The 710-nt window shown below is 39.3% G+C and overlaps 1 pseudogene; it reads left to right on the plus strand.

The window, feature by feature from the left end:
* Window positions 1-312: 312 nt before the first annotated feature.
* Window positions 313-428, plus strand: LOC111736525 (annotated as a pseudogene).
* The last annotated feature ends 282 nt before the right edge of the window (window positions 429-710 follow it).

Raw genomic sequence — 710 nt, forward strand, 5'->3', positions numbered from 1 at the left:
GCTCTGTCATTCCATTCTAATAGCCTTAACTCTATGCCTTATAGGTGCATGTGGGTGATACAAATAGAAGAATTTGTGGTGTGATTGGCTGAGGACATTTACATTATCTGTTAAGAACTCACATGTCCATGGTTTTGGCCTTCCTTCAAACAAAAACAATGTATATCCATGTGTTATATTAATGATATGCAGACCAGTGTATTGTCAAAATTTCCTCACACTGGATGTGGTTCCATAGTGTGGCGGTTAGCATGTCTGCTTTACATGCAGAGAAGGTCCTGGGTTTGCGCCCCAGTGGAGACACGGTCCGTGGTCTATGGCCATGCCATCCTGAACAAACTTGATGTCTGATCTCAGAAGCTAAGCAGGGTTGGGCCTGGTAAGTACTTAGATGGGAGACCACCTAGGAAGACCAGGTGCTGTAGGCATAAATAATAATAAATAATAAAAAAAAATCCTCACACACAATTATAGTTATTTACATACATAGGTTTGTTTATTAGGTCCTGCTAAAACTGTTCATGGAAATTTTTGTGGAGGTTGAGTGATTAAAGGGTCTGGAAAAAGTTGTGGCCTTAATTCAAGACAGGTTGTATCAATAATCCCAAGGATGAAACTGTAGCTGTTAACAAGATTAAAACCTTGAGAAAAACAGAATTTTTCGGCTTTAGGCCACTAGGAATAAAAATACATTGTTTTACAGTGTGTCG

Source organism: Pteropus vampyrus, unplaced genomic scaffold, assembly GCF_000151845.1.
Source record: "Pteropus vampyrus isolate Shadow unplaced genomic scaffold, Pvam_2.0 Scaffold1, whole genome shotgun sequence".
In the NCBI taxonomy this organism is placed as follows: Eukaryota; Metazoa; Chordata; class Mammalia; order Chiroptera; family Pteropodidae; genus Pteropus; species Pteropus vampyrus.